We start from the raw sequence: 19,757 nt of genomic DNA, 5'->3' as shown, positions 1-19,757 counted from the left end.
CGTGGGATGCTCCGCGCTTGACTCAACCCTGGCCCATGATCCCGTGCTGAAAAGCTCATCCAGAGCAGTAAGATGCCTGGAAAGCAAACCCACAGCTCCTTCTGCCATTCCCCAGAAGGGCAGGCATGCAGGCTGAGGTGAAAGAAGTAGATGCGAGGGCAGACAGCTGCTCAGACCCAGGGCAAGGATTAGGATGTGCGGCAAAAAGCTGCAAGCAGTCGGTACTTCTGCTAACTTGGTCAGCATCGCTTCCCCTGTGCTTTCTCCTCTCAGAGGCTGTGGTAAACTCGCACCAGGAAGGTTCTCTTCCCACTGCTTCTTCCTCCTGAGGAGCAGAAGCTGTTGAACACCCCTCTCGGCCCTGTTTGCATTCTTGGCCCTGTTCTTTCAATTTAATCTCATCTACAATTCCAGCGAGTCGCATACCTGTACAGGAAAGCACTACTGGTTCAATCCTGAGTGTGCTTTCAACACCAGACTCATTACATGGGCACAAAAGACCACGTGGCTGACTTCAGGTGGATTTCAGCAGCCGAGTTCTTACCTTAATTTAGATTAGAGCTCATCCACACACGGCATTTTAACCAACAAAGCTTCCCAGGTGCAGACACAACCTCTGTCAGCCAACAGGTTTAAGATAAACCAAAACAACCCTCTGTTTATGCAACATAAGAGCAAATACCATGGCTTCTTGAAATCATTTAATTACAGTTATCCCTTAAATGAAAACCTTGTGAAACTGCACGGAGGCTTTAGGCAACCTGCAAATTAACCAGGGTGGAACACAACCCAGGGGTCGGGGATGCCAGATACAATCTGATCAGCGCCTCAAAGCACTTCCATAACATCAATAGTGCCATGAGAGGAAAAAAAATAATAATAATACAACCCACACCCCTGTGCATCAGAGTTCGCTGTTTCAGTTGCGTCAGGTAAAAGCTGTTTGATCTCATCGTCATAGGTCAGATAGCTGATAAGAAACCAATTTCATTATTTTCAGACCAGAGCATTTTTGGAAAGGGTTTATCTGCAAAGAAAGGTACACACTTTGAAGTGTTAAATTTTGTTTTAGTTGAAACGCACCAGGCCCCTGCCTGGCTGCTCTCAAAGCACTCGAAATTAATGTGGTATGAAATGACACTGCAAGTATATCCCGTGCAACTTCTCGGTGTGCAATGGCAAAGCCGCGCTGCTTCTCCGTGCTGGGATGCAGCCAGACCCCCCAGCAGCCCCCCCGCTGGGGTGAGGCATTTCGGGGGAGGAAGCCTTTCTTTAGCAGGATATTCGGGCACAGAAACAGCCATTTCCAAACATTTGGCAAAATGCTCAAAATCTCTCTCGCTCCTGGACGAAGCAGGGCTGAATCTTGGACATGATCTTTACAGTGTTAGTTGGCAAAATTAAAACAGCACCTGAAAGACATGGGAAGTCCACGAAGGATCTTCCCCACTTAAAGCAGAGCTGTTACGGTTCAGTGGGGGTGGTCTCTGCAACTTTCTGCATCACACTTTTTCTTCAAGCTGTTGTCCTGCGGCATCCAAACACATTCCCATTTCTGCATTTTATCACAGTGAATAACCCCTGTCATCCCTTTGTCTTCATGGGAGCTTCCCTTAAAAAAAAAAAAAAAGACAAATCTAAGCCACCACGGAGAGCAGAGGAAGCATTTCTGAAGGACAAGTTATTCACTCTTTGCTTTCTCAGAAAAGACAGCCCCAGGCAAGGCTGGAAGATGTACCTGCTCTCACTCCTCATCTGCTGCTTGCCATCGGCACGAGGAAAGCTGCCCAAGACGCGAGGCTGCAAGCAACCTGGGCAAGCTGCTTGCAGCTCCCCTGCTCGAGCCTGAAAGCGGAGTGCTAAATTTATCCCCGCTGAGATTTCTATGGTAACAGACTACACCGTCAAATTTCAGATTATTGCGGCTTGAATTAGGGGTGAAGTAGAGTTAACAGACTCAGACGCGGTACAGGGTTGTCTGAAGCCAACACAAAAGCATCCGTATTAGAGAAAAAACAGACAAAGCTGTTACTGACAGCCATCCAGTGGGATGCAGAAAACCCAATTCTTGTCCTTTGTCTCTGGAGGAACGCCTTATTTCAGAAACTAACAGCTAAAAGTGGGTAAAAAAATAATGAACATACTTATGGACAGATAACTTCGTTGTGTCAATTGAGCAATGGCCATTTGCAGTGAAGAACTTACTCCGTTTATTGATTTTTATGGAAAGTAACTTCAGTCCGAGCAGCGCAGTGCTAGCTCTGCTTCACAGCTGCTTTAATACCCATCGTTGTATTTGCATTTTAATTGTAGCTCCCTATTTAAGGCTCCCTATCTACGGTTTGGGATCTAGGGGCAGGCTGAATTCTGGCAACAGGCTCTTGGCTAGAGATGACAACGTGCAGGTGCAACAAACATGCCACAGCACCATCCATGGCCATCTTTACCAACTGGCCTACTCAACTGGAGCTACGACAGGGTGCTAAGGCTAATGTGGCCATTAATTACTCCCTTTCCTGAGCTGCAAGGAGCTGTCTCAGCCCTCTGGTCACACCAAAGCCCCCTCTACAACAACAAAAAAATATGCATCAGAGCACCCAGACACGGACAGGCAGAATTAGATATGCTCTTGATGGGAAAACTGAGCCTCCATATCAAACCAACGCAGAGGGACTTAATCTCTTTTTTTTTTTTTTTTTTTTTCTAATTAAAACTTACTTGAAGTAACACATAAAAGACGTGAAAACAAAGGCACGGCTGATGCTCTAGGACAGTTTTATATTTAGAAGAATGACACAAGTACTAGATCAACAGAAAAGAAACGGAAAATTCTTCTTACACTGACCAGAAGGGAAAAAGAAAAACAAAAGGAAGGCAACTTCCACCACCATTTACAACCTTGCCAGTTCTGCTTTTACATGGAATTCAGCTGGGTTTTCCGTGTGCAATCCCAGTAAACTACATTTACAGCTCACAGAGCCCTGATGACGAACATCAACTGAAACACTGCGTGCATTCACAAGAGAGCAAGCATTTTTTAAATTCAGTGTTTACTACTGCCAGCTCTGTTTTCAAAAGGATAACTAACAATGTTTTAGTAATTCAGCATAAAACAAATACACCGAGGTGTTCAAAAAAAGCCATTTCTAAGTCTTATAGACCAGAGTTTTACTACAGAAGAAATATAATGCTTTATTCATTTAAGAGGTATTATTTCAGAAGTCAGACTTGCTTAGCTAGATATCTGATCATCAGCTAGACCTCATCCCAAATTTCTCCAACATTACTTGCATTTTTGTGGTGAAAAAGGCATAAAAAGTGACTTTTTTCATGATGCTGAAAGGCAAAAGGGAGGAAGAAGTGCTTGCAGCACTACATAGGAATTGTAACAGTTAGGCATATACCTCTGGGTCTAAGTGATTCCCACATAACCCGTTCACGGACAGAAAAAAGGACTGGGGACACCAGCCCTTCCCAAAGGACTCACTTCACCCTGCACAAACACCTCCACCTTCCCAACAAGCTACCCAAGGCACCAGAGGAAGAAGCAGCCCTGAAAGTGCTTCTGCAATGCCTGGTGTTCATGCTACCCCTCGAACGCATCACAACTTCTACACAGTCCAGCAAGAGAGAGCGGTTTTCCCATCCCGACAAGCAGATGATTACTTGGACTTAACCAGAATTGTGATCCAAGGCACATTACCTGACAGATTTTCAGATGGATCCATCCAATTCATACAGACAACAGGCCAGGTCACCAAGTCCAACCAGCACCTAACACTACCAGGTCCACTACGTCCACACCTCTCTTAAACACCTCCAGGTATGGGGACTCTGCCACCTCCCTGGACAGCCTGTCCCAATATTGACCACCCTGTCTGTGAAGAAGTTCTTCCTGACATCCAACTTAAACCTCTCCTGGTGCAACTTGAGGTGTTCTCACATCCCCTGAGAAAAGAGACACCTCCTTGCTACAGCCTCCTTTTCTCCAGACTCAACAGTGCCAACAAACAACTCCTGTTTTCCTACATGCTGTCCCCAAGCATCCACCAGGACAGGGCCGGGTATTGGTGGGTGCTGCTCCAACCCAGAGCAGCCAGGTTGCTCTCAAAGCCACCGATCTCGCTGAAACCAGACGGTTTGTGTCCAACATGGGACAGAAGCCTGTCCTACAGCAGGACGACTGCGTGCGTGCAGCCCTCCCTTTCCCCTCCTGGCAGAGCAGCGCGGCCCAGGCCCAGGCCCAGCTTTATCTGAGGCGTGACTAAGAATAGCTCTGGCCAGCGTGGAGCCCCTAGAAGAGAATGGCCTGGGTCTCTGCCAGAGAGCACGTTTCCTCTGCTGCCGAGCCTACGGCCAGCCAGATACAAGGCAGACACGGAGCAGAGGCTGCCTCAACACAGGCTGGGCCGGGTTTACTCAAATCCCATCACCCCATCCCTATGGTCTGCAGAACACCATCTTCTTTAACCATCTGGGCAGAGCACACCCTCAGTAAATTTGTGGATGACCCAGAACTGGGGGAAGTGGCAGACTGACCAGAGGGCCATGCAGCCATCCAGAGGGACTTCCCCATCCAGCGGTGCCGAGAAAGGCCCTGGGCACAGCCCGGAGCCCAGGAGGCTCCCTCTGAGCACCAGGCAGCACTTCTGTGCTGGGCGGGTGCCGCAGCCCTGGCACAGGCTGCCCAGAGCCTGTGGGGTCTCCTCCTTGGGGAGCTTCGGGAGGCGCCGGGACGTGGGGCTGGGCACCCTGCTCGGGGTGTCCCCACTGGAGCAGGTTTGGGATGTGTGGACCTGGGGGGTCTCTGCAGTTACACACTGCAGCACTCGTGTTTCGAGCAAACACCCCAGTGGAGCAGGGCGGCCGAGCAGCCACCACCAGCCAGCCACACCAGTATTTCTTCCCCTACGTCTCAGGCTCTCCCACAGCAGAGCGAGCAAAAACAAAGGAACGGGAGGAATCAAAACCCCAGCCCCTCCTCGACATGCACGCCCAGGAGCTGTAAGCAGGATTTGCACCTGGCAGCAGAAACCCATCTCTGGCTACATGCAGGGAATTACCTCCTGCCCTGCTTTCGCAAGCTAAATTGCCTAAAGCAGCATTAAGCCAGGAACCACCTGCCCTTTTCAAAAGCAAAACACCTCCCCTACCCCCTCCGAGTGAGCAGACCATCTGATGTAGCCCTGGCATCGCTGCTTTCCATTCACAATTCACTAAAAATTAGGCCAAACTGCAAAGATTGTTATTCCTTTTATCTTGCCTGCCTGTAGGGCAAACAGGACACCGTGACATTTTTTCCCCCTGAATATGTTTCTGAAGTGACTTTGGAGCCCATTTTTCGTGGCATGGGCTCCGCAACTGCAGAGGCCGGGGTTTGACCCTGGGATCACAGTGCCCCTGGGCAATGCCAGTGCTCTGTGCCTCAGTTTCCCCCTCAGCACAGCAAGCCCAGAGCTATCAGCCAGATCTCAAACCCTTCAGGACACGCAGCTCTGGCAGGCAAGGGCCACCTCCGCAGCCCATTTAAGCTGCAGGAGGCATCACTGTCTCACTGCGTTGGGGCTTCCCACCATGGCCAAGCAGCAGGAAAGGTGGCAGCAGTAGAAGGATGGCAAGCAGCTTTCGCCAGGGATGCTTGTAACATGAGATTAACTCCTCTCCCCATCACATTTAAAACAGAGGTCAACACACCAAGGTAAAGCTGGGACAGAAAGGTCACCCCCGCTGCAGGGAAAACACACAGAGGGGGTTAAATGCTTGCCCTCCTCCCCAAATCCGTGTTGCAGGGCCCTGCATTCCTCTGCTCCAACAGCATGCTGGGCTAAGGCTTTTTGCTCACTATTTCCATGCCTGGCCATGTCCTGCATCCTGGACTTGGTTCACATTTTAACAGTTCCTATTAATAGGCAGAGCAGGAGAGGCACCAGCTGCTCCGGCCAGTCGCCCTGCTGTGCTCAGCAAGCTTGAGCCCCCCAAATTCATTTCTCCCCCAGCTCCTTGGTGGGCAAGGTGCTAACGTCGGGTGAAAAAAAAAAAAAAAGCCAAAAAAAAAAAAAGCCTTGCTCACCCACCAGCTGCAGCAGAGGTCAACACTGTCGGTGACCTTCAAACCCCTCGAGTTCAAGGGATCTCAGCTGCAGGTTTGCAAGAGGAGCTCTTTCGACCAGGTAATTTGGGGCACCGGTGAGGACACTCTCACTCACCACCGTACGGCTGTGGCATTGCATCGGCTGCAACGACAACCCCGTCCGCATCCCACTAGAAGCCCTCTGGGTCTCTGCTAAAGTCTACACGGTCCCTTGAAAACATTTCCTCTTTGCTGCAGGTACCACAGCGCTGGGAAAGCAGCGGCACCAGAAACCCATCGCCCATCCCACCAGCACCGTGTCGGAGCCCACAGCACAACCCTGAAGGGCTTGAAGGAGTCCGTCCCCCTCCCCAGGGTAGAGCTGTGACCTCGTTTCGTGGGATTTAACGAAGCACTGCAGGAGTCCAGATGGACTGTCTGGCTAATTGAGTTAATTAAAGCGTTTTCTGCAGTGATTAACTTTCAGGAACAGGGCTCTGCGTTACGCATTTTGGAAAGGCTCCTTATGAGCAGCTCGGGCACTCTCCAGGGAGCACAGGCCACACCTCAGCAGCAGCATGAAGCAGGAGAACAATTACTTGGAAACTCTTACTGATCGCACTGAGCTGTTTCTCAGCAGTGTTTTCGGACTCCGAGCAGCTTACCAAATAAAAAAAAAATAAAAAAAATCCATTTGTTTTTCACTATCAGGCTGGCTGAACAGGATGCAGAGAAGGAAAGACTGTGTATGCAGCAGCCATGTGAACACACAGGCTGCACGAGGTCTGCCCGGCGGGCCTTTTTTTCTGGGATGGAGACTTCTCTAGAAGACATGCAGGAAAGCTGTAGCAGATGTGGGAAGAGATCTGTCGCCCATGACCCGATCCTAGGGCATCTTTCCCTCATTCCAGCCTACAGCAGACACGATAAGCCCTGGGAACTGTGCAACGCTGCCCGTAACTCGCAGGACGATAAGCTGGTCAAGGCCAGAGCCGGCAGAACACAAACAGGCCATCCTGCACAGAGACGTTTTGCTGACGGAGGTAATCACCATCTCCCAGGGACAGTAAATACTTTGTCTGCCCGCAGCCCCTGCCTGGAGATAACCAAGCAACGCTCACAATGGCCAGAAGAAAGGCTTGCTTTGTGGCCGCTGTGTTTTTCTCCTGGATGAGGAGACCAGCTGCCGCAAAGCTCTGAGAAGGAGCCACGTCCCGGAAAGCCGGTATCGAAAAATCCTTCTCCAAAGAAAGCCCCGGGAAAGCCAGGGGAGGTTTGGATTAGATGTAAGGAAGAAATTTTTCGCTCTGAGGGTGGTGAGGCCCTGTCCCAGGCTGTCCCAAGGAGCTGTGGGTGCCCCATCCCTGGCAGTGCCCAAGGCCAGGCTGGATGGGACCTGCTCTGCTTGAGGGGACCCTGCCCACGGCAGGGGTGGCACTGGGTGGGCTTTGAGGTCCCTGTCAACCCAAACCTTCCTGTGATTCTGTGAAAAGGAAAGCAAAAAAAGAGAGCAGCCTAAGGTACATAGCATCAGAAAAGCGTTGCATCTGTCTTCAGAAAAGCAAACTCACACATGGAGCGCCCTGGGCGTCCCCTGCAGCTGTGTTTTTCAGCGCAGGATTTTCCACCCTCCCCAGGGGATGTCGGTGGAAGGGACCCCAGCAGACCCAAACCCCAGCCACCGAGGATACAGCTGCAAGGAGGCTGCTGAGACCGATGCAGCCTGCTCAGCGTAGGATACGGCCACGCAGCCAGCACTAAACCTCTTCCCAGTGGGAACGTCAGGAAAATCGCCCTGTGGCAGCGCTCCGGGAGCCGGGCTCTGTGGCTGAAGGGGCAGACAGCCGCACAGAAGTGTATTTAAACCCGGTGGGATTAAAGTGAAGAGCTCAGGGATGCACCTACAGATCTTTGGGTTTTTTTCTTCATAACTTCAAACCTGATGAACGGCAAAGAACAGGCTGTTCGCAGACCAGGTGTGTTATGAACTATTCCCTGAGCTTTCCTGCGGACTTCAATAGCTCCACCTGTACCACAGGCACGGCCACACACACACAAAAATGCCAACCACAGTTCTCACGAGGGCAGAAAACGGCACGGAGAGTTTTGGGGTCGGAGACGCAGCGCCTGCTGTTCACAGGGAGAGAACAGTAATTCCCAGGGCTCAGCATCCAGCTGGGAAACACTGCTTGTCCAGGCTGCAAGCAACCCCACCCTGGTACAGCTAATCTGATCGCAGGTTTTCAATGCTGCGGTCAGGATGCAATGGGCTGGGGAGGGAGGCTGGCGAGAGGGAAAGAAAGAGAGGAAATGCCACAGATGTGAGGACGCTTTTTCTGGCCAGGCAAAGCCTTGTTTTGTTTTCCTCCCTTAAGTTAGCTGCCATTTTCTGGAAGCTGGATCGGTTACAAAAAAAAGAAAGTTTCTCTTTGTTTAATTACAGCTCTCGTAGCCCTGTGCCCAAGAGACCCAGCTCACAGACCCAGCGTCCCCGCTGCCTGCTCTGGGCACGGACACGAACAAAGAAAACGGCACGGCCGCCGGGAATACCGCGGAGTTAAACTTTAATGTCTCCCACAAACACATGACTCGAGCTCGGCACTGACAAAGACTATTTTTACTCCCAAACGCAACTCGGCAGACGTTGCTGCTCCCGACTGCCAGTGCTCAGTGACAGCAGAGGCTACTCCAGGACTCCACGCCACCGCTTTCTGCTGCCCATCCCCAATTTGCACAGAGGTCTCAAACAGAAGATCCAAACTAAACTAACGCTGGTTAAGTCCTTCAGACCCATCACGAGTGGCTGCAGCGGTGAGGAGGCACGCAAGACCTGAAAGACTTTGGTCTCAGTTCCCTGCAGGACCACCGCTTTGGTGTCCAAATTTCTGCTCGTTTCACTCTGTCCCCCCATCCTGTACACAGGCTAAGTGGTTTTTGTCCTAAAACCCCCCACGCCGCCTCTCGCCATGCAATGCACGGTGCATATAACACCCATGCGAACAAACCCCGCGCGCTTCCACGCCTGCACCAAGGCACCTGGCACAGCTAAAGGGCTCAGAGGGGTGCCCTCGTCCCAAAGCCACCCCCTCGCCAGCACTTTGCTGCTGCACAGTTACCGGGATGGTTGCACACTGTGACACCTCCGTCATACGGGATGGTCATGCCAGGCAAAGAGCCACACAAAGCTAGCAGCGAGCTGGTCAACGCCTGAAGCCCACGCAGAGCTCGCTGGCAAAAATCACAGCAGCCGTAACTAGTCCGCCTGGCTTCTCCTGCCTTCCCTTCTCACTGACAGTGCCACAGGACATGTCACTGTTCAACCCCACAAAGCTTTTCTGTTCCTACGGAAACAGCCAACGGCGTTCAAATAAGGCCACCCGCACAAAGTACCATCCGAGCCGCGTCTCTCCCCTTGTTCTTTCACAGGGCTGCCAAACACACGTGTTCCCGTCCCCCTAATTTTCACCCGAGTGCCTGGCTGATGAAGGAACAGGAGAGATGAAAACAATGACTCAGCCACCTTCCACATTTGTATTTTAATGTACACAGCTTTGAGGCTACGAAGTTATGCTCCCATCCATCATTCCTGTCTGCTCACGGAGATGAAGCGCGTCGCCCGACCTCGGCCCCGGGAGCAGCAGCAGATAGCACCCTACATGCGTGGTCTCTGCTGCGGGGTGCAGAGCAATGCCTCCGCCAGGGGCCAGGTAGAGCTGAGCACCTTCAGGCAGGACTGCACAGAAATATTCAGCCCCAGGACTCCCCTAGGGCTCGCCACGGAGGAGCCTCATGCTGACAGCAGGATGGCAGAAACCTCGCTTCCACAAACGGTGGGACAGCAGCCGGCAAGGGCTGGGAATGCTGCTCGCGGCTCACCGCCTCATGTCTCCTCCCAGCAGCTGATGCTCTCCTTATTAAAGCCCCTGGGGCAGGGCAGAGAGAACCTGGCTCCAAGAGGAGCACCTGCAGGTGCCGCGGGGCGCCCCGCGGCCGCTGTCCCCGTACCCCAGGTGGACCCGTGCCTGCCAGGTCCTGCGCAACTTTCAACCAACCCACCCAAAACGTGAACCTTCCTCAGCACAGAGGAAACACAAATCCAGGGACTGGAGACTTGGAAGTCTTACAGCAAGCTCTTTGACCCGTTAAAGACCAAACCCTGTCCTGGGAACACTTCCAACATGCGCAGTGGAGCTTGGCAGCAGCGCCTGAAAACCGCGGGGACAGTGGGGTGCTCCCAGCCCCGGTGAGCTCCGAGCCCCCGCGCCAGACCAAGCCAAGAAGCAAACCCAAACCGTTCACAGGCACACAAACAGGAAACAAAAAACAACAGAAAAAATAAGGGGTAGTGCTCCTTCATTTTCCTGTTGCCATGAGCCATGGGGTATGCCCCTCTCCATACTCTCACGCTTCCCTTTCCGAGTCCAAGGGAGCAGGAACACACTGCCATCACTTGACACCCAGCGCTGGGGCTTGCAGTGTTTGGTATTTTTCATCAAGCCCAAACCACATAAAAAGCCAGCAACTCTTCTGAAAGAGCAGGCAGGCAATCCATCGGCTCCTTGCCTCCACTACGAGCAGGCAGGGTTTGGCTGCAAAAAAAATCACAGTCTGAGAGTCCTCTAAGGGAGACGAAGTAGTTACAGAGATGTATTTGATCTGTACAACGTGTACGTGATGTCCAAGGGCCACTGGGAGAAATTACGGACCCCAGACCGCTATGAGGACAAATGCCGCAGGTGTCCTTCGCATCCTTGGGAATTAGCCCTCAATCAGCACGGCCCTGTGGATGGTTGTGGTGCCACCAGGACATCAAGCGGACATTAAACGAAGGCCAGATCCTCCCAACCGAGCTGCTGGGAGCAAGGCTTTGCCTCGTTCAGAAAGCCAGGCTCCTTGCTGGGAGGGAAGGATCTCGTCAGGACGTGTGTGTGCCTGCTGAGGGACCTGCTGGACTCACCCAAAGAAAGTCACAGGCCCTGCAAGTGCCTTTTACTCTTTGGTTTTTCTTTTTAAAGCAGCATTTCTAGCCACAAAGCGAGCTCAGGCTGCAATTCACGCTTCTGAATTTCACAAACCCCGCTCCCAGGCAAATAACTTTTAAAAGCTGTGTGTCCTCTGCCAGAGCAGCAAACCTCCGGCCCGCTCGGCATCCCTCCTGCGCCACCTGCAAAGCTCAGGCATTTTCGGAACGGCGTTGGGAAAGCAGAGGAAGCACGGCTGGGAGACCTGGAGGCCGAGTTACCTGCATTTATTTCAGCTCCCCTCAAGGGCAGCTGCCTTAAGAAATCCGCCCACCAAAGCAGAACGCAACACAACTTTCTGTCCTCTTCAAAAATAAGAAGAATAAGCGGGATGCAAATTTCCCTTTCTATCCTGACCTCTACAGCTGCTCGCTTCCTCGCACAGACAGGCTTTTTGGATGAAAAGCTTCTCGCTGTATTTAAATGTTTTTCTCATTAAAAAAAAAAAAAAAAAAAGCAGTTTCTAAACCACCTCCTTAGCATAGATACAAGCTCTTCAGAGCAACCCCACCAGGCTAAAATAAATATTTTGTTTCACAAATGGTTTTCTTCTCATTAAAACGAAAACATAATTACCGTGCCAAGCACAGAGGCGAGGAATGGCTGTGCTCACCCCACGAGGCACCGCGCTGGTGCTCAGCTCACCGCTCGGGCCCCTTCGCCGGCCCGCTCACGGTTATTTCGGGGAGCTGACGGCCGTGCCACAACTTAACCCACGCAGCGTGGGGCTTGCACGCTGTGCTACACTTGCACGTGCACACCTGCACGGTGCTGCGTGCGCATGCTGTGCGCGTTTACACTGGGCACACACACCGTGCACAAACACGGGTTGTGCATGCGTGTGTTTCCGCAGCGCACGCTTACACCGCGCACACATGCACGTTGTACACAGTTGCACGGCACTACACACTACACACTCGCACTGCTTTGCACACGCACACTGCACGCTGCGTAAGGACATTGCACCCTCATGCACACCGAGGGTTGCACACGCACGCTGAGGGTTGCACACACAGCATGCACGCTTGCATGGCATTGCATGCACTCGCACAGCGTTGCACGCGCTCGCACGGTGTTGCACACTCACGGTGTTGCACACTCACGGTGCTGCACCTCGCACAGCATTACCCGCCCGGTGTTGCAGCCCCTCGCAGGGCGTTGCACACCCTCTCACGGCGTTGCACACTCTCTCACGGCGCTGCCCGCTCTCGCACGCCGTCGCACGCCCCCCGCCGCCGTTGCACGCCCAGACCCGCAGCACCCCCCAACGCCGCCCGCCCGGCGCCGCCGCAAACTTTTCCCCGGCGGAGCGGAGCCCCCGGCGGGGCGGGGCGGGGCTGGGGGGGGGGCCGCGCTGCCGCCCTGCGAGCCCCCGGCGCTCACCTGCGGGCGGGCGGCGGCGGATCCCCGCCGATCGATCCCCGCCGATCCCCGCCGATCCCGGACCCCCGATCCCCGCTCCCGGCTCGCGCCTCCCCGCCGGCACCGGACCGCGCGCGCCGCCCGCCCCGCCCCGGCGATGACGTCAGGGGGCGGGGCCGCCGGACCGAGCACCGAGCGGCCCCCGGGGGGGGGGGGGGAGCGGGGGGGGTCGTGCAAGGGGGGTGGAGCCCCTCGTGCAAGGGGTCCTCGTGCACAACGGCTGTGTGCAAGGGGGGTGGGAGCTCCTCGTGCACGGGCTCCCCGTGCAGAACGGGCGTGTGCAATGGGCGTGGGAGCCCCGCGTGCAAGGGGTCCTCGTGCAAAACGGGCGTGTGCGAAGGGTCCTTGTGCGCAATGGGCGTGGGAGCTCCGTGTGCAAGTGGTCATCAAAAAGGGGTGTGGGCAAGGGGCGTGGGAGTCACGTGTGCAAGGGGTCCTCGTGCAAAATGGGCATATGAAATGGGTGTAGGATCCCCTCGAGCGAAACGGGGGTGTGCAACGAGTGTGGGATCCCCCCGTAAAAGGGGGTCCTTGTGCAAAACGGGCGTGTGCAAGGGGTGTGGGAGTCCTATGTGCAAGGGGTCCTCGTGCACAACGGGTGTGCAAGGGGCGGGGAAGACCCTCGGGAAAAGGGTCCTCATGCAAAACAGGTATGTACAAGGAGTGTGGGAGCCCCTTGTGCAAGGGGCAGACCTTGCACGAAGCAAGCCAGCACGGGGGCTGTGTGAGCGAGCCCTCGTGCAAAGGGATGCCACCCAGCAGCGGTACAAACAGCCACGCAGCACAGCGCACCGACGTTCAGGCCGTTTTCCACGCAGACTGGGCGTTTCGGTTCTGATCTCTTTTTTGTGTGTGTGTTTCCAACATTTTAGTTAAGCAAGCGAAGCAGCGAAGCCCAGCCCGTCACCCAGCCCCGTGCTCCCTGCGGCACCCTGGCTTTCTCAAGCCATTAAGAAAATCCATGGCAGGTTTGCACTTTGCAACCCCTCACTTCTGTCTTATCCCTGCTGCGGGAAGCTGGCCCTCACCTGGAGTCGCAGCCTCCAAGGATGTCAATTCCTGCACCGGGCGAAAATAAAGGGAGGAAAATGCTAGATGGAAATCAAACTTTTATTCTTAATAAAGCAACAAGTTGTGCAATTCAATGTTTTTCTCCTAAGTGGAGCATTTCCACTGAGGGTTTCTGGAGTTAACTACAGTTCAGGAAGGTGGATGCGAAGCCTGAAATGGCTCCAGCCTCCAGGCAGCAAGCCAAAGGCAAAACTGCACGAAAAAATACTGGACTAACGAAATATTCGCTACCAGACCCATCAAACACAAGATCTTACACAGCTAAAGGAACAAGGGTGCTGCTTTAGGGAAAAATGGCATCATCGGCAGCAAATGCAACAGGCCAGGGATGGAAACAGTGCACAGCAAGTGCTGGTGGCCACAGAAACCCTCGCGGGTGGCTGGGCCGTCCCGTGTCGAAATTCACCTGGGAAAAGCAGGAGAGCACAAAGCCGCAGGACATCGAGGAGGAGGCACAGGCAGCCACTGCGAGCCGAGCTGCCGCTCCTCCTACCTCCCCCTTGTTTTTTCCTGGGGAGAATGGGGACCCTGCTCGCTGCAATGATTAAATTTCCTCTTCCTGGGGCTGGCTCCTCCTGCGCCCAGGCTTCCAGCGCTGCAGCAGGACGCGGTGTTTCGCCATTTCGCTGGCTACTGAGCACAGACGAAACGAGCAGTGTAACCACTTCAAAGTTACTTTGGGAGCTAATTTCTCAGGCACTGTTTTGGTAGGTTTGGGTTTATCAAAGGAAAGCTCCCTGGAGCTGGAAAGCCCGGTTCTCTAATTGCAATGGGGCATTTTGATCTGGCTTTCTGGTGGAAACATTTTGGGTGGCTCCAAAGTCCTCCTGTCCCCCTGACTCCCTTTCCCTCTGCTTCTGCACCTGCCACGCGAAAACTCTCATTAACAGCATTACTGGAGCTGCTGGCTTATTAAGTAATCTCTTTGGCATCTTCCAGCAGTTGCACAGGATGAGGCCATGGTGCTTTTTTAGATGAACTCAGGATCATCAGGCTCTGCACAGCCACAGCCTGGCACACGCCACAGGTGGCAGCCATCGTGGCATCATCTGGGGAGCTGCTCCGAAAAGTCACTGTTCAGCCTCTCCTTTATCGATGTCCTAGCTGCTTGGTATCTTTCTAAACTGACCCTGTAGCAAACCAGTGCTGTGTTCTCTTGAGTAAAATAACTTTATTTGCATTTATGTCCCAGTGATATCGAAGCATGGCATCCTCTTAGTCAGACTTGGTATCTCTCTGGTACTTCAGAGTCCAAAATGACTTGTCTTGTTGAATGTTTTCCTTATTGGGAATACTGAATTATTGAATCTCACTATCAAAACAACCTCCTGTCCCAACCAGCTGACATTTCACATAATTTATTGCCCTGCTTTTAAATGAGTTAGTCTGTGTCAGGGGGAAATCACACTGTCCTCTGCAGTCCCCAACAAAGTCTAAATGTACTCGTTCTGTCTCTCTTCCAAGCCCCAGTTCATTCTCACTCATTTTAGTAATTTACTGAATAGCTAAATTATTCTGCCATCCTGAGAAATGACTGTGGGGATCTCTGGATCATCTCAGGCCAGAGATAAAAGATGCCTTGAGCGGCTTTGGGGGCAAAAGTGTCTTTTCAGATGAGCTGTTTTTTGGGATGGAGGAGGCTTACATGCATCACTCAGCAGCCTCGTGATCTTTCTGTGGTAAACCCAAATCTCCTGGCGGCAAAATGTCAAACAGAAATGGACCTAAAACTGTCTGCTTAATTGAAAACAGGCAATTCATGTGTGTCGACTTCTGCCCATCCTGGGATCGGGAAGCTGCTTCCCCTCTCTGAGGAGGCACATTGGGCACGTTGCTGGTGGGAAGGCCTGGCCGAGATGGGGCTGGAGAGACGAGACTAGCCCCAGAAACCCTTGCTTCCACAAGCACATCTGTAAAACACCACCAGTGCATCTCATCCCTGCCTCTGCACCTCTCCTGGAAGGTGTTTCATGAGGTGCAGGCAAAGCTCAGTCCCTCAGGGGCTGTGGGGCTTGGTACTCATTTGCAGGCCGGGTGCTGTAGGCAGTAGGGACCTAAGTCAGTGGGGATGGAAGCAGAGGCTCCCACCAGCACCCTTCACAGAACCAGGGAATGGTTTGGGCTGGAAGGGACCTCAAAGCCCACCTAGTGCCACCCCTCAACCAGAGCAGGCCCCATCTAGCCCGGTCTTGGGCACTGCCAGGGATGGGGCACCCACAGCTCCTCGGGGCAGCCTGGGACAGGGCCTCACCGCCCTCTGAGGGAAGAATTTCTTCCATAAAACTAATCTAAAACTCCCCTCTTTTAGTTTAAAGCCATTACCCATGTCCTATAACCACAATCCCTGACAAAAGAGTCCCTCCACAGCTTTCCTGCAGCCCCTTCAGGCACAGGCAGGCCGCTACAAGGCGTTCCCGGAGCCTTCTCCTCCCCATGCTGACCCCCCCAGCTCCCTCAGCCTGGCTCTGTAGGAGAGGTGCTCCAGCCTCTGGCCATCCTCGTGGCCTCCTCTGGACCCGCTCCAACAACCCCACATCCTGCTGGTGCCAGAGCTGTCAAATGCTTTTGTCAAGGGCAGGCCCCGGAGCTGTCAAATGCTTTGCACAAGTCCGGGTAGATGCCATCAGCTGCTCTTCCCTCATCCACCAACACCGTGTCCCCGAGCAGGGCCGGTGTGGGCTGCAGCAAGGCTCTCACCCCGTCCCTGTGGCAGCCTTGGTGCTCCCTGCCTGGCAGCGGGGCCATCCCACCTTTGGAAATGTGCCACTCTCGCTTCCCCTGTCAGGAAGCGATACTGATGAGCAATTAGACCTGAGCAGGATGCCCTAATGAGCTCAGGCTTTTGTATTGCACTGCAGATGATCTTGGAGGAATTCCATGTTAAAGTTCACGTAAGACTTTCTCTGTCCATTCGCCTGTGGTGTTTCTCAAGCGTGGAGGCAAAACTGCCCGACGAACTGAACTGTCATTGTCCCCTCTTGGCTAAGCAGCACTCAGAAGGGCTGGTCCGGGATGACATCCCCGTGACTCAGATACGAGAGTGTGTTTGGCTCTTTGAGGAAGAGAGCTTTCTTTGCTTAGTTGCTGCCTCTGAAATTGCAGATAGGAGCTGAACCTCTGCTTGCTGTGCAGCAAAACCTCGAAACGTACTCCCCTGCAAACACACCCCCACGGCTAATGGCTCTGAAGAGCTAAGGAGCAGAAATCTCTCACCAGTTCTGGGGCCAAAAACACAGAAGGGAGCTCTTGCAGGCAAAGTGGTGGCTTGTTGGCCCAGCACCACCAGCACTGAGCTCTTGAAACCTTGCAGAGAGCAGAACATGCCGAGTGCTCACGGGTCCAAGCCAGTCCTACAATTCTGGCCCTCGGTGGGAGCGTCAGAGCTCCCACTACAGCCCCGATTTGTTGCAGCCTGTTGCATTGAGGGAGCATGTTTTCTGTTATTCACGAATTTTGGCAGTTGTCCAGCAAATCCCCTTGCCCCTGCGATGCTATGCATTGCTTTCCGGAGCTGTGGAAGGGAGCGCTTTGCTGCCAAGGTATGCTTCATAGCACTTCATTACTACCGTGAGCCCAGCGAACTCCCTGGGGTGGGCTCTTCCAGGCCAATCTTCCCCTTGCTGCAAATCAATTACAGTCACGATGGTGAGTGATGGTGTAGGTAAGTGATAGGGACCCTTGGCAGCTGGCAGTTTTAGATGTGCCTCCTGGGTCGTGCTGTAGCAAGACAGATCTTCTCCTACAGAATCGGGTGGCAGAGTTACTGCTGGCTTCCAGGTGAGCAGGGCTCATTTTGCTTTTGCATCCCTTGGCAGGGAGCAAGGCGAGCTCCAGAAATCCCTGACACAGTCTGCACTTACAGGTGTTTGAACACTGTTCGGTCAGGGTACTCTGTTTTATGACTAGTATAAACTAAATAAATGATTCAGACGAGATTTATTTTGTATGTATAACTTTCCTGCTGACTTGATCTCATTTCAAAACCAATTACCCACAAAAGTTTCTAATAAATAATTCTCAATGCATTTCAAATGGGCAAACAAAGCATCATCTTCCTTCTGCCAAGCTCTCCAAATGGATTTTTCTGCTTCATTTTCTGAATTAGATTACACTGGGCTGTAATGAAAGCAAGGCAAACTTACTCCTCTGACACAAGTCTCTGCTTTGAATGTGTATTTACCCAATTTGTAGCTGGAGTTGGGAGGATTTTTTTTTCCATTCCTTCCTTGTCTGTGCATTACAAACATTGTGCAAGCTCTCCAGCTATTGCAATGGCTGAAGGCAAAAGCAGTAACTATGCTACGTCGGTAAACCTGTCTTCTTGTTTTGCTTTTCCTTGAGACGCCCATTTCCAGCCTCCACACGAATCTCACGGCCTCTGTGGCTACTCACACCAAGCATCCAGCCCCGGTGCGCGAGGTGAAGGCAAACACCCATCCAGGTAATGATCACTTCCCAGTAATAACAAGGATTATTTTGTTAAGCCGCGTGAGGAAGTATGCAGAGCAAATGACAGGGCTTCCGGAACGGCTTTAATTTCTTTGGCTGCTGGAATGAATGAACAAAAGAAAGCAAAGAGACGGAGGTGAGAGATAAGAGAGGCCCAGGGCCCAGCCTTGCGCCGCAGGTGCTCCCCAGCCTCTGCCACCAGCACCTGAGCATCTGCCTCATCCGCGTGCCTCTAGCACCCTGCACCCATCCCTGTGGGCAAACCATTTTGTGTTCGCACCCGTTTCCAGCCCTCTTTTCCTAGCCAGATTCCCTCTCACCTTCCCACTATAAGCTGAGCAATCCCCTCGCAATTCCTGTTCATAATTCCCAGCCTGTTGAACAAACCAAAGCTCTCGATTGCAATGGCAAGGCTGCAATCTCTGAGTTAATGCTGCGGTTTCCTGTACAGAGTTTCTCCTCCTCCCTGAGTCCAATTGCACAAAATAAAATAGCTTTTGTTCCTGACGGATATTCTCCTGGCAACAGAGTGATGGAAGCTGCAAAAAATGCTGGGGCTCAATGACAGCTCTATCTAAAACTAACCGCCAAGATGCGTTTGTTTTATCATATTTAGGAAAGAAACGGCCAAGCTAACGGGAAGGGGAAATCGCTGCTGTTTGTGAAAGCTCTGCAGATGGACAGCTATCCCTGCGTAGCAGAGGAGGCGTGAGAAAGAGCGTAATTATAAATGCATCACCGTGAACCTTGAAATGAGGTTGAGAGATGAGAAATTGGCTCAGATTTACACCCTCTGCCCCCAGCTCAATTCACCTGCCATACGGGATTTGTCACCAAGGTCTGCTGCAGTCCATGAAGTGGCCCCAGAGGATTTCTGTGGGGCTGGATCAGGCCCAGAGCTTGCAGGAGGGTGTTAGAGGAGCAGAAAGGCTAATGAGGACTTTGAACTTTGGCACAATGTTCACCTGGGATGCCTTTCTGTGTCCCCTGGAGCCACCCTGGGGAAATTGGCTACCCAATTTCCCCCTGTACAGCCAAAGAGCATCACTACTTCTCTGGGTTGAAGATGTGGAGAGCAAGAGCCATTTAACGGTGCTGTAGGGTGACATGCCTGTGATTTATTCCTTTCCATCGAATCACTGCTAGACCTTTTCCACTTCTCACACAGCAGCATGATAAGAAGGGTAAACGTTTCAGCCTCGTTTAAGTAGCGTAGGTAAGGCACGGTAATTTCACATGTTCGGTGACAGGCGGCCTCATTTAAGATTTTTGCTGAGCTCCCGTATTAATCAATACGGTTAATTGAATTGGTGATTGCACCGACTTGTGTTCAGAGCAGCTGTTTCACATCATCAGCACCACTTAACGTGATGATCTGCCAGAAGAGCTGCCCACACTCGTCTCCACCACGCTGCAAGCAGTACGAGATGCTGGGCGGGTCGGACCACGCTGCTGCAGCTGTGCACCAGCCAGCATCGCCACCTCGCACCATCCGTCCTGGCTCCATGTGGCTCTGGATTAACAGATATGTGCTGGCCTGAAAGCTGGTCATTGGGTTCATCTGTCTGTCCCTGCAGCTTGGGGCCTCTGCTTCGGCTCGCTGTGAAGCAGGAGCACAGAATAAAAGCAGGGGCTCGTGTCAAAGGGGATCACCGCGACATTTGGGGCATGCTGGGCTGCTCCTCTGTGACCTCCACCACCACCGTGTGTCTTCCCACCGACAC

General features: G+C 52.8%; 1 protein-coding gene across 2 annotated transcripts in view; it reads right to left on the bottom strand.

Annotated features, from left to right (window-relative positions):
- Nucleotides 1–12,600, bottom strand: part of SH3BP4 (SH3 domain binding protein 4) — a 40,033-nt gene extending 27,433 nt beyond the window's left edge. The window contains exons 1-2 of one of the 2 annotated variants that reach the window (XM_066999888.1): nucleotides 12,475–12,560; nucleotides 1,413–1,612 (exon numbers count right to left, since the gene is read on the bottom strand). The gene's annotated coding sequence lies outside the window, so the exon portion shown is untranslated. Of the gene's footprint in view, nucleotides 1–1,412; nucleotides 1,613–12,474 lie in introns of both variants that reach the window. The other variant, XM_066999887.1, reaches the window with a different exon arrangement.
- Between the last annotated feature and the right edge of the window lie 7,157 nt (nucleotides 12,601–19,757).

This window comes from Anser cygnoides, chromosome 6 (assembly GCF_040182565.1).
Source record: "Anser cygnoides isolate HZ-2024a breed goose chromosome 6, Taihu_goose_T2T_genome, whole genome shotgun sequence".
Lineage (NCBI taxonomy): Eukaryota > Metazoa > Chordata > Aves > Anseriformes > Anatidae > Anser > Anser cygnoides.
Note: the sequence above shows the minus strand (reverse complement) of the source record. Positions and strands in the feature narration are given on the sequence as shown.